At 37.4% G+C, this 14,115-nt stretch overlaps 1 long non-coding RNA gene across 1 annotated transcript; it reads right to left on the bottom strand.

The window, feature by feature from the left end:
* Positions 1-4,183: 4,183 nt before the first annotated feature.
* LOC118761911 lies at positions 4,184-13,902 on the bottom strand. The gene is made up of 2 exons (XR_004997731.1): positions 13,840-13,902; positions 4,184-5,014 (listed from the first exon to the last, which is right to left on the bottom strand). It is a non-coding gene; the product is annotated as an uncharacterized LOC118761911 (long non-coding RNA).
* Positions 13,903-14,115: the final 213 nt, after the last annotated feature.

Raw genomic sequence — 14,115 nt, 5'->3', positions numbered from 1 at the left:
CTTTGTGCCTAGAGTAGAGAAGATTATTATTATTATTATTATTATTATTATTATTATTATTATTATTATTGTTATTATTATTATTATTATTATTATTATTATTATTATTATTATTATTATTATTATTATTATTATATCCTTGAGTTTGGATATAGACTACACTGTAACTGTTATAACACTACAAAAACCAAACCAGTAACAAATACATAGCAAACTTATGTCTCTTCTCAATGACTTCTACAGCTGTCATCACAAATGCAACTGCACACACCAGACTATACCTCACACTGTCAGTATGCATGCACCTTTATAAGGCTTAGGACAGTTCACTTGCTATCCCGCAGGGGTGTCAGGATTTCACCCCAACATCTCCACTTTTTGAGCTTCACTTTCTTTTATTTCTGGCATGAAAATTTCGCATTTTTCCTTGCTATGTTTAAATTCATAATTCTTTATTCTTTCAAAGACCTTTTTAACATGTTCCTAAAGACTCACTTTTTATGAGTATGTCATCCAAGTAAGCTATAGTGAAATCCGTATCCATAAGCATAGTGTCCATCACCTGTTGGAAAATACTAGGTGCTACCTTTATCCCAAAAGGAAGTCGACTGAATTTATATAAACCTTTATGGGTGTTTATTGTTAATAATTTTGAACATTTCTCCTCGACTTGTAACTGTAAATACACCTCAGACAAGTCCAACTTTGAAAATAATTTTCCTCCATTGAGTTCAAGCCTGTTGAAAAGTCAGCGCATACTCGAATTTTTTCTTTTTCTTCATATAAAGCATGTCTTCATTGATTTCAAATGCTTGAAATGATTCCAGCAGAGTAGAGCAGTTTTGATCGATCTTCAAATTATATCAAAACTGTTGAGGAACCCATTCTGCTCATACTTTCTGTTATCTAAAGTCTACCATTATCGTTTTCAGTGCACTCTCACCACAGTCCAGTTGTTCAGCAAGTTTATGGATTGTAACCCATCTGTTTGCCTGAATCAATTCATCTATTCACTGGTGATTTGAGTCAGTAGTAATAGTTTATGGTCTCTAACTGTGTGGTTTTCAGTGCTGGTTTTCTTTTCATTAATCTTCTTCATCCATCTGTGTACATTGCTCTTATCCATGGTGTTATCTCTGTAAACAATGTGTAGCCTTCTACAGATATCAAACAGGCTATATCCCTCCTCAATTAAGACCTCCATGACAGTACTTAGCTTCGAAACCATTATTTGCTTCTAATGAAGAAGTACAAGAACTGTTATTCTAAAGGAACACTTTACCAATTCTCTGTGCCTTTACTCCTTTTGCGTAAGATTACCTATCTAAACATCCTGTCTATGGACTCAATCATCTCATCTCTTGGATGCTATTCATGACACATGTTGATGGAGCTCTTTGTGCTCTACTCTCAATCAATTCTGGTGCTATCCAAGATTTACTTTTGTTACCTAATTCTCTTCTGCGTATACATCAAAACCTATTTTACCCCACATCCAACAAATTTACTCTTATACAGATAACATAACCTGTTAAACCTCCCTAACTTTCTCCAACCATGGATCAGCCACATATAAACATGACTTTATAGAGCAAAACTTGCACTGCTTCCATAAATGGGGTCATTGAGAGGATTTTTCAGAGGAGACCTGCTAACTTTCTCTTTTTTAATAGAAAAAAAAAAATGAAAATGTCAGCACTTCTAATATCAAGAAAAACCTGCTGCACCATACTCCCTCTCTGCTCATACCCTTTCAGTACCTTCAAATGCTGGGCTTTACTATGAAATGCTGGGCTTTACCTGATGAAAGCACATCCTTAGCAAAGCTACAACCAAGTCCCAAGTACTAGTTGTTCCCTTCAGAGCTAGGAAATATTTCAGACCCCAACAACATCTGACAATCAACAAGGCCTCACGTGAAGTTCACACTGGATACTGTTCCCTCATTTGGAACAATGTTGCTAGTATGGACACAGACATTCACAAAGATCAACTTGACGAAATAACATTCAATCATTGAAAGATAGGCACTAGTCACTGGCCTACAAATGTAGTGTCTCATCTCTCTGTCTTTTGCTACCTTAATATCCTCAATCACTCAAAACTAGCTGATCTCGTAATTTCACCATTCAGACATCAGTGACCTAGTCATCTCTTCACCTCTAATCACTCTTAATACATCCACCCCATCCGATCTGAAACAAACCACTGTACTTAGACCTTCCTCAGAACACCAGCCTTATTCTTCCTGCTTACACCCTCCTTGCAACATATTAAATGGAACTTTAACAGCATCAAAGTCACCAATTTCAGAAGTCCTGCACTACCCTTACCTTCAGATACGACAAGTATAAAAATATAAAACAACAGTTACCACTTCATTGTGCATTGGTTACTGTTTCAAACACTCAACCATCTTTCAGACTAAATGTCATTAATTTCATCCAGTCAATCCTGCACAACTTGTGTGTGTGTTTGTGTGTGTGTGTATGTGTGAGAGAGAGAAAGAGAGAGAGAGAGAGGGAAAGAGAGATAGTGGATCTGTGTGTGAGAGAGAAAGAGAGAGAGTGGATCTGTGTGTGAGAGAGAAAGAGAGAGAGAGGATCTGTGTGTGCATGTGTTTATATATGCATGTGTACATGTATGTGTATAGCTGTAGTATATTGTAGTTATATGTATTACTAATCTCATATTTAGCAGATATGAGATTAGTAATCCAATGTAATCTTACTTGAACACAACTGGTCAGTCCTGAATAATTTTCTGGCCCTGCTACATCTCTTGACTCCATTTTAGTTGCATAATTAATGTAATTTTGTATTTCTGTCCAACTTATTTCCACATTTGAAGTGTTGCTATTTTTCAAAAATGTTAAATCGTGACCAATCCAAATGCAAAGTAATCCTTCTGTGTAAATTCTCTGATTAAAACTAAGTCGAAGAAACAATCTTACACCTCAACCTCTCTAGTCTTGGACAACACAGTTAAAACCCTCAAAATTACAACAGATGTTAAACCTACAATCATTGATGATCTTTCCCATTGATCCTTACACACAAGGTGGCATCAAAAAGTCCCTGGACTAGTTCTGTAGTGCACCAACAGATAGTAGCATATGGTTATGTGTGAAGTAAGAGTTAGCAGTGACCTCCCTGAAGCATTGTGCTGAGTGACATCACTGTGTTTACTTTGCAAGTTCTGAAATTCATGTTTTTGTGGTTACATGTATGCTGTAGTCTGTGATTTTCTCATAAACAGGAACAAAGAGCCAATGTGAAATTTTGTGTTAAACTTGGGAAGTCTGCTACAGAGACATTGAGCATGCTTCAGCAACTTTACAGTGACAAGGCAATGGGTTGTATGCAATGTTTTGAGTGATATGGGTACTTTGCTTCAAAAGTGGAAGAATATCCCTGGAAGATCTGCTACAAGTGTCACCCCAAGAGACGTGGTATTGTGTATTGAGAATTCATCCCCCAGGGCCAGACCATCAATCAAGAGTTCTACTGTGACATTTTGAAGCATTTGAAGGAGGACATTCAGCAAAAGTGGCCGGATCCATGGAGTGCAAAGAATTGGATTCTTCATGACAATGATGCACCCTGTCACTGAGCTCACCTCGCTCATGAGTTTCTCACCAAAAACAACATGGTATTGCTTCTGCACCTGCATACTTCCATCTCTTCCCCAAGATGAAAATACAGCTCAAAGGTCAATGATTTAACACTGTTGTTGAGATCTAGAGTGAACTTCAGAAGGTCCTTAACTTGCTTTTGGAAAACAACTTTCAGGCCAAATTCCAAAAGTGGCAAGAACACTGGGACTGATGTAATGCTGTGCTAGATGACTATTTCAAAGAAGATGATGTTAAAACTTTGTTTAACTATTTTTTATTAAACAACTAATCTGGAAGCCCTTTGATACCACCTCATATATAAGTATACATAAAACTGCATTCCAGTGACTGGTTTTCTTATTCTGGATCAAATAATACTTCAGTCATTCCTTCTCAGAAAATCAATACTCTAGAATTTCTTTCTTGTCCATGCCTTTCTATATATATTGACACCGATATACAAGCTGAATACAGCTGATGTACAAGCATTAATTTTACATGTTTTGAGAGTCTATACAGACCATAGTATATGCTTTCAGCCAACTGAAGCACAAAAAAAAAATATCATTTAAATATCAATTCATTTATTCATTCTGTAGTAAGATATAAGAGAGAGTCTGCTGAATCTGGATAAATATTTGCACATGCATTTACTTATGTACAAGCTGCAAGTTTGATTTCTTTTACAAATATGTGTTTTAGAATTTAGATTTGAATGTTCTTGTATCTTAGAAAAAAGTTAGTAAAGTAGTGAAGTTCTTGTATCTTAGAAAGTAAAATAGTCTACTAATGAAGTAAAATAGTAGAAAGTATATAAAGAACTTCTGTAAAATGAATATCAGAAACTTTGATCATGAAGTTATAAATAGTTTCAAGAATATGTTTAACATGAACAAAAACACAATCATAATTGCTGCTCATTTGTAGAAAATTGGGATGAATTCAAATTCTTAAAATTTTTTAAGGGATTATTCCAAAATATATTCGAAAAATCAATGATATTCATAGCCATGTTGTTAAATCTCCATATTATGTTGAACAGATGATGACTCGTATAAGAGGAATGAAATACAGAAATTTAACTGAGTTTACTTCATTGGTGCAAATGTTTAATTATAGATAGACATTCATGAAAGTTTAAAATAAATCAAGAATTTTATGATGCTGTGAATACAAAAACAATGTAGTTACAGCATATAACCGAGATCAATAATGTTATGGTGGTATCAGGCATTTAGTTCAAATCTGTAGTGATTGCAAGAAGTGTCGATGAAATGATGTCAAGGAGACTGACTTAGGTTGCCCTCACGATTTAATTCAGTTCTAGGAGTTATTTACTATATTACAAGGTTCTAGGTTCTTCTTGTTCATCTGAAAACATGGACCTTCACTGGTAACCTACAAAATAAAAGAATAAAAATGTACATGAGATCCTGATCTATTAAACAATTATTTGACGCTTGGTATTTGTGAAAATAATTACATGCTTTGCAGAAAAATAATTAAATATAAGATCATGTTTGCTTAAATACTAGAATGATTGGAATTTTAAAATGTGGTGCACAAATTGTTATCTTAATGCTTATAAGCACAGTGCTTCATAAAAAAAAAAATTAATGATGATCCCAGAAATTAAATATAAAGATGTGAAAATTCAGTAAGTTACAATAATGAAAACATGGACTCATTAGAGCAATAAGTTCTAAAGTTTTAGTAACTTGCTAGCACATAAAGCTTTTTACTCAGAAAGAGAGACTGTTACATATTTTCAGGTACCATTTTATTTACAATTTCTATATATTTTGAATAAAATCATAGATTAAAATTGAACACTTGATCCTAATTAATGATCAGTAAATGAACAGCGGATGTTTAACAAATGACATTGTCTGAAACTGATATGAATGTCTAACATTCAATTCAATCTATGTCTGTAAACAGTGGTGTGGTGAATATCCCTACCATCAAAATGGTACAATTGATATTTTATTACATTCCAAGTGATAGCTGATTCACATACAAACACATGCACATGCGTGCCCACACATGCACACACACTCTCTCTCTCTCTCTCTCTCTCTCTCTCTCTTTCACTAAATTCGTATATAGAACCTATTTGTGCATTATAAATTATCAATGCAAAAGAGAAAAAATATGAAAGTGAAAAAATGATAAGAATTGAATCTCTCCCTCATGATTTCATAGTGTGTTAACTATTATAATACAGCTAATGACTCAAATTAAACAGTAAAATAAGCCACTTCATAGCTAAATTTTGAAATATCCTATTTAAATCAATGCTTAGCTGTATTTCCACATAGGGACTTAACTTTTATGATCACCAGCTTTGCTTATTTCTCTCATCCAATTTACTAGGGTCATGTAAGTTAAATCTCTCTATATATAAAGCTGAAGTTGTCTGTGTATGGCAGGTTTGGTAGCCTTCAACTAACACTATCTCCTCCGAGACCCTGTGGCACAAGTTGACCAAAATTGAAAGTATGATAGAAGAAGGCTTGCTCTTCCTTCCGCAGAAGAATAAATCCAAATCGGACCATGTTAACACCAAAAATTATTTACATCAAAAAGGTAGCTTTTTTTCTATGAAAATCCCTATTTTTTACGATTTTTTGACTGCTGTGTCACCATTTTTCGGTGTATTTCAACCAGAAAAATGTTCACTTAAAGAGAATAACAAGCTACATAATGCAAAATTTTTACTTTTCAAAAATTCCAATTCTAAAGGTCGAAACAAACCCGAGCAACGCCAGGTGATACTGCTGGTATATATATATGTATATATATGTGTATATGTATATATATATATATAGATAAATAAATAAATGGAGTTGAACGAAGATGTTATTAAAATTCTTTTACTTTCGACATATGTTTTAAAGACAACATGGTTTTATTCCAAAGGAATAAACAGTGTAAAATGCAATCTTCTCATCAGGAAAGAAAGAGAGAGTCTCTCTCAACAACAAGACATTATAACAATTACGATTTAGGCAGTCATAGAAACATATGTTGAAAGTAAAAGAATTTTAATAGCTTCTTCATTCAACTCCATTTATTTATTTATTTATAATACACAAATTTCTGCACATTAACCCGGAGTTTTTACCTTTGAATAGGTCACGTCAACCGTGTTACTGGCGTGAATTTTGCTACCCTGATAACGGTTTATTGAATTTTCCAAAGGTTAATTCATTCATCCATTTAAATATTTATATACATATATATATATATATATATATATATATATATATCATCATCATCATCATCATCATCATTTAACATCTATTGTCCATTCTGGCATGGGTTGGACAGTTTCACCAGGGCTGGCAAGCTGGAAGGCTGCACCAGACACCAGTCTGATTTGCCATGGTTTTTACAACTGGACGCCTTTCTTAATGCCAGCCACTTCAAGAGTATAATGTGTGCTTCTACAAGCCACCAGCACAGGTGCCATTTGTGTGACACCAGTATCTGCCACAACTGTAATTTTACTTGGTTTGATGGGCCTTCTTCTCAAGCATGACATAAGGCCAGAGGTCTAAATCATTTGCTATTGCCTCTGTGAAGCCCAACACTCAAAAGGTGCTTTTCACATGCCAACTGCATTGGCCATGACTACAGTTTCACTTGGCTTGACAAGTCTTCTCAAGCACAACATACTGCCAAAGGTCTTGGTTAACAGACATTGCCTCTCAAAGACACTTTTCCAAAATGCCATGTTGTGGGACTGAACCCAGAACCATGTGGCTGGAAAGATAGCGTCTTACCACACAGCCACGCCTCAATATGTATATACATATATATATGATAATTCAGTTTTGGGGATTAATATATATATGTGGGTATTCTATTTCAGATTATGCAACAAAAAAAAAAACTAACAAGTATATCTGAAGGTAAACTTGTGGTATCTATATGCACATCATGAAATAATACTTTAAAGGATAAAACCAGTACACCAGCAGGGCATAGATTCTGATTCCATCAAAAGACAGCATGTATCTGTATTTTACATATATTTTTCACATTTAATCAGACATTTTATTCTGATGTATAATTTTATATTTTATATTTGACATTATATATTAGACTTTATAAGCTTGATATATGTGTACTAATTCATATTTATAATGTATAATTTATAATTTATAATGTATAATTTATAATTTATAATTTTTAATTCTTAATTTTGTAAAGTTTAATTTTTAAATTTTAATGTTTAATTTAACGCTTAATTTTAAGGTGATGTAAAATTAGATTAACAATATTTTGAAAAATAACCTGAAGATGTACTGTTAGAATTGTAAATCTGATGATTACACACACACACACACACACACACACACAAACACACACACATACACACACACACACATTATAATCTTCTGATACTCAAACATGTGTAGTTCCTTCATAATTGATCATTTTAATTTTAACTTAAATAGGAGATAATTAAGGATGTATATTTTATACCCTGCTGGTGTACTGGTTTTATCCTTTCAAGTATTATTTCATGATGTTTAAACAGATACCACGAGTTTACCTTCAGATATACTCGTTAGGTTGTATTTTTGCATAATTTGAAATAGAATGCCCGCATAGCTATTAATCCCCGAAACTGAATTATCATTAATTTCTATTGTATATAATATGTTTTGTATATTTCTAAAAAAAATATATATAAATATATGATAATTAAAACCCACCTGCACGATATGCAAATGCCTGTAATGCTAAAGGGTTGTACCTGATTGATTTGGAAATTCGCTTTCCCATATTCAAATTATATATTTATGTGTAGTTAAGTATATGTCTGGTCATAGAGTGACCAATAGATTTGCATCCATAAAGGGCTTAGCCCCAGAGAAGACTTGTCAGACTCTAAAGCTGAAGGCATATAGTTCTTTGACTCTGGGAGGTTGGAATCTGTTATGGTCAGTTAGTAAGTAAACAAAGAATAAACAATCTAGTCAGTGAGGACAGGTTATCTATGCCAGGCCCTAGCACCCACAAAAGAGGCACCACCACTGGAGCATCGTTTGGTTTGTCCCACCCTTCTCACACAAAATCTTGTGTGAGAAGACTATTCCTCAGGTAAGTAGACAAACACTTCACGCAGACACACAGGTGTCTGCATGAAAAGTATACAAGCAACATCCATAAAATGTGGGAGGTAGTTGGTTGCTCTTGCAGTGATTTCAATGACTGCTCAAGAGGTGGCGGTGCAATACATGGCTGAGAGAGTCATTTATGAAGCTCTGGTGATACCTAGTGACCATAGTAATAGCAGCAACTGATCATCCACCATCAGCAGCGACAGTGACAGAAACACCAGCACTGATGCTAACAAACCCAGCAACAGCACTATGGCCAGAGTTGACGACCATACCAACACCAGCAGCACCAGCATGGCTTCTGGCCCCACATGCAGTATTACCATCACCATCGGCAAAATCGGCAGCAACGCCAGGGATACCATTACAACAACAACAGCTGCAGCGATACTGTCAGATTCCCATGACTTATAATAATAGCGCTGATAGCAGCTCCAGTAACATCAGTGGCAACAACACCCACAAGCCCAGAAAATGTGCCATAAATGTGTACACAACCAACTCCCAAGCCAAGACTGCCTTCTAGTGGCATCTCTACAACCACAGGTTCCCTTTCAGGATTCTGGGAAGAAAATATGTCACATCTCTGGAGAGCCACATATGGAATCTCGAAGATAGAGGAACCCAATACACTATCAAGTGGAGGATCATAGAGCAGCCGGGTTGCTATATTAACAGGAGCAGATGCTACAAACTTTGTATGGCTGAGTGTGAAAGGATCCTCAAAGACTCCCTGAAACCAGGATTACTGAATTCATGGTAAGAAATTTACAGCCCCTGCAGGCATTTCAAATGCTACCTGCTGTATTCCTATGTCCCATAATTGAAGAACTACATGCCTTCAGGTTTAGAGTCTGATGAGTCATCCATGGAGCTAAACTCTGTAAGGATACAAAACCATTGATCTTTATGTCTGGACAAATTCTTAACTGCATATAAATACATTACTGCTCTATACTTTAGACCTTTGGAGATATACTGTGATTGGGAAGAACTAAAGTGAGATCACAGCCATGGCTGATGCCAGTGTTGCATGTCCGGCCCATTTAAGAGTACCCCTGATGTGTCAGTTGATATGATATGCTTGAGAAGACCTGTTGAATCAAGTAAAATCAAAATCGTAGCTGTGGCCAGTGCCCCATGACTAGCTCCGATGCTGGTGGCATGTAAAAAGCACTATCCAAATGTGATCGATGCCAGGAACGCTTGACCAGCCCCTATGCTGGTGGTACATAAAAAGCACCATCTGAATGTGGCCCATGCCAGTACCCTACAACTGGCTCATGTGCTGGTGGCATGTAAAAACCACTATCCAAACACAAATGAATAGATGACATGAATGTATTCATGCATGTATATGTGCATGTATTTTTCTTATTGAGTTTGGAAGCTGAGGCATTGCCCATGACCTTTATAAGTCTTCTAAGACTGACGAGCTTTGCTATTAATGTTCCATTTGAACTGTTGCAGGCCAATACCTACAGAGAATGCTATAACAAAGAGAAGATTCCTGAAGGATGATGTTCTGGAAGACAGGAAAAAGGATTAGTGTGGGCTAAGGATGTTGGATACACCAAAAATGACAAGAGTTAGAAAGGCAAGTGGGACAGGGGTGTCACATTGTTGTAAATACAAAACCAACCAGCTCAAAGGTACCTAATGACCTCTGTGTCTGGTAGTGATAGAAAAGACAAAGAGAGAAGACAGCATGTCTGTGAACCAGGAACTGAAGAGTGTCTGTTAGTGACTCAATACCAGTCAGTTGGATGGCTCTTCTTTGGATGTGATTGTGCATATCACAGCACTGTACTAGATGTGGAAGGAGTACTTTATTGTAACTCTCTCTTGAGCCTTGTAGAATATCATTCTCCATTGGAGACTAAAGAGAGGGGCTAGTCTTCAGGATACAGTTCAAGCTATGCTAAGGATGTGCTGTTGCCAAGAAAGATCCTCAGTGATAATAAGACCAGCATTGGAAGCCACTGAGTGGGCTATAGCTGAATTCCATTCATGTTTTGTTGGGTGCGGTGCAGTGGAATTTTCTTTATATAATTGGTGCATGAGTTATCATCATCATCATCCACTTAACGTCCGCTTTCCATGCTAGCATGGGTTGGACGATTTGACAGAGGTCTGGGGAACCAGATGGCTGCACCAGGCTCCAATCTGATCTGGCAGAGTTTCTACAGCTGGATGCCCTTCCTAATGCCAACAACTCCAAGAGTGTACTGGGTGCTTTTATGTGCCATCAGTACGAGGGCCACTCAGATGGTACTGGCAACGGCCATGCTCAAATGGTGCTTTTGTGCCACCTGCACAGGAGCCAGTCCAGCGGCACTGGCAATGACCTCACTTGAATGATTTTTCACAAGCCTCCAGCACAAGTGCCAGTAAGGCGATGCAGGTAATGATCACGCTCGAATGGTGCTTTTTACATGCCACCGGCACAGAAGCTAGTTTGTTGCTCTGGCTTGGATGATACTCTTAGCACTCCACTAGCACGGATACCAGTCATAGAATTTGATTTCAATTGCGATTTCGATTTCACTTGCCTCAACAGGTCTTCGCAAGCAGAGTTTAGTGTCTAATGAAGGAAAGGTACGCATTATATAAGTGGACTGGTTACACCCCTGGCATACGTCATGAAGTTATGGTCTCACTTGGCTTGCCATGTCTTCTCAAGTACAGCATATTTTCAAAGGTTCCGGTCACTAGTCATTGCCTCGGTGAGGTCCAATGTTTGAAGGTTATGTTTCACCACCTCATCCCAGGTCTTCTTGGGTCTACTGCTTCCACAGGTTCCCTCAACCGCAACGGTGTGGCACTTTTTCACACAGCTATCCACATCCATTCTTGCCACATGGCCATACCAGCACAGTTGTCTTTCTTGCACACCACATCTGATGCTTCTTAGGTCCAACTTTTCTCTCAAGGTACTTACACTCTGTCAAATATGCACACTAACATTACACATCCATCAGAGCATACTGGCTTCATTCCTTGCAAGCTTACGCATGTCCTCAGCAATCACAGCTCATGTTTCACTGCCGTGTAGCTTGGCTGTTCGTACACATGCATCATACTTTCTACCTTTTACTCTGAGCGAGAGGCCCTTTGTCACCAGCAGAGGTAAGAGCTCTCTGAACTTTGCCCAAGCTATTCTTATTCTAGCAGCTACACTCTCAGTGCACCCTCCCCCGCTACTGACTTGGTCACCTAGATAATGGAAGCTATCAACTACTTCTAGTTTTTCTCCCTGAAATGTGGTGGAAGTTGTTCTCCGCACATTTTCAGTGTTTATTGCTCCTGAGCATCTGCCACATACAAAAACTATCTTCCCAGTTGGCCTTCCTTTGATATTGCTGCACCTCTTATGTGTCCGTAACTTACACAGGGTACATCTTATGGGGTTTCTACCTAGGCCTTTTCTACAGATCGAGCAGGGCCAACTACCTGAAGGGATTTGTGGTTTGCCTGACTTCCTGCTTATTAGGACTTTGGTTTTAGCTAGGTTGGTTCTAAGGCCCTTTGATTCTAATCCTTGTTTCCACACCTGAAACTTCTCCTCTAGTTCTGATAGTGACTCAGCAATTAGAGCAAGGTCATCAGCATAGAGGAGCTCCCAGGAGCATCCTGTCTTGAATTCCTGTTATTGGCTGGAGGACTATGATAAATAGGAGGGGGCTGAGGACTGAACCTTGGTGGATCCCTACCACTACCTAGAATTATTTTTCACTGTAGTCGTTGCCAACCTGTGCATAGCTTGCACAGTTCTTACTAACCATTCATATATCCCTAGTTTCATCATTGACCATCAGATAAGGGATCCAGGGACCCTGTCAAAGGCTTTCTCCATGTCAATGAAAGCCAGGTACAGAGGTTTATCTTTGGCTAGTTATTTCTCCTGCAGCTGTCTAACCAGAAATATAGCATCAGTGGTGCTTTTCCCTGGCACGAACCCAAACTGCATCTCATCTAAACTGACTCTCTCCCTAATTAGTTGGGCTATGACCTTCTCTGTGACCTTCATTACCTGATCTAACAAGTTGATACCTCTGTAATTATTTGTATCTAAAGCATCACCTTTACCTTTGTAGAAGTTGACTATTATGCTGCTATACCAGTCGTTGGGTGTGACTCCTTCGTGTATCACCTGGTTAACTATATGGGTGACTAGGCAATAGTCAACACTGCCAGATATTTTGAGCATTTCTACAGTGATTCCTGATGGGGCTTTTCCCTGTCTTCATACTCTTAATTGCTTTATCTACCAAGGTACTGCCAACTCGGAGAGCAGGTTCCTCTGTTGGGTTGACATTCAGTAGACTCTCTTTCTCCCATTCATTTTTTTTATTGAGCTACCTTTCACAGTGGTATCTCCAAACCTCTCTCTTTGCAGCCTCGTTTAGTGCAAGTGAACCATCATCCATGCGAACACATTTCTCCCCTACAACATCATGATTCTCTCTCATACACTGTCTTGCAACACGAAATACCTCAAGTCTTTGGTTCTCACGGCACAGAACATTGGTAAATTTTTTCCTATCTGCTTCCCCTCTGGCTAAATAAACCTGTCTCCTTGCTTCCCTTCGGGCAGTCTGATACAATTCTCTGCTGCCACAGTTCTTCCAGTCCTTCCATGCCTGTTTCTTTTCTCTAATAGCCTTGTCAACAACATTGTTCCACCACCACATTATTTTTGGTTGAGAGGGGACTTTGCACCATCACAGATCTGGTCAGTGTCCCTCAACAGGTTTTCTGTTACTCAAATATGATATTATATTGATATTTAAACATGATACCATTAAGAGAAGCCATTCTGTTACTTTCTTTTCAGTGGTGTCCATAAGTAGGAATGGTTATGGGTACTCAAAACAGTAGCTGATCAAAGTGTGAAAGATTCACCATTGCAAAACTGTTCTATACATTGAGTTTCATGTCTAGTGATCTCAAAACTAGTTTTATCAGTATTTTCTTTATTTGTATAAATAGAACTTCCAAAAGTTTTGCTAACTTTACCAGGACTGATTCCAGACCCAGAGCTAGGAAATTAATATAATTTTAGTAATGGATTGCCTATATACTTACCATCAGGTGTCTTTGGAACATTCACATAAACATCCTCCAAATCTTTAAAAAATTAAAAAAATAAAAATATATAAGATAATTATAGATAATATCTAAAATATGTTAGTAGTGTGTCGATACTACCAGAATAAATGCTAATGAAATAGACTCAAACACATTCACTCATGCACATACACGCACATACATTAATAGATAAAAGATGCAATAGGCACAGGTCTGGCTGTGTGGTAAGAAGCTTACTTCCCAACCACATAGTCCTAGGTTCAGTCCCACAGC

Source organism: Octopus sinensis, unplaced genomic scaffold, assembly GCF_006345805.1.
Source record: "Octopus sinensis unplaced genomic scaffold, ASM634580v1 Contig18666_ERROPOS577359, whole genome shotgun sequence".
Lineage (NCBI taxonomy): Eukaryota > Metazoa > Mollusca > Cephalopoda > Octopoda > Octopodidae > Octopus > Octopus sinensis.
Note: the sequence above shows the minus strand (reverse complement) of the source record. Positions and strands in the feature narration are given on the sequence as shown.